Source organism: Alligator sinensis, unplaced genomic scaffold (genome assembly GCF_000455745.1).
Source record: "Alligator sinensis unplaced genomic scaffold, ASM45574v1 scaffold29_1, whole genome shotgun sequence".
In the NCBI taxonomy this organism is placed as follows: Eukaryota; Metazoa; Chordata; order Crocodylia; family Alligatoridae; genus Alligator; species Alligator sinensis.
The window spans coordinates 2,220,728-2,221,014 of record NW_005841933.1 but is presented as its reverse complement, the minus strand read 5'-3'; positions in this window follow the sequence as shown (position 1 = coordinate 2,221,014).

Genomic DNA, 287 nt, shown 5'->3' with positions numbered 1-287 from the left:
CCCGCCTGCATCCACAGCTGATGCCAGCACCCCCCCAATGCTGCTTCTGGCACACAGGCTGGGAGCTGGTGTAAGCTGCAGGCCATGCTGTAGGTGGGAGGCAGCTGTGGGGGAGGGAGGAAGAAGGGGAGAAGGGAGAGACCGAGAGAGGTGGCCCTACCCATGAGTGGCAGCAGCTGGTGCTGGGCACCAGGCAAAAGTAAGGCCTGGCAATGGGCAAGCTTGCCTCATCCAGGGTCCTTCTGGCTGCAGCTGCCTGGAGGCCCTGCCCGGGCCGGCCAGCAGAC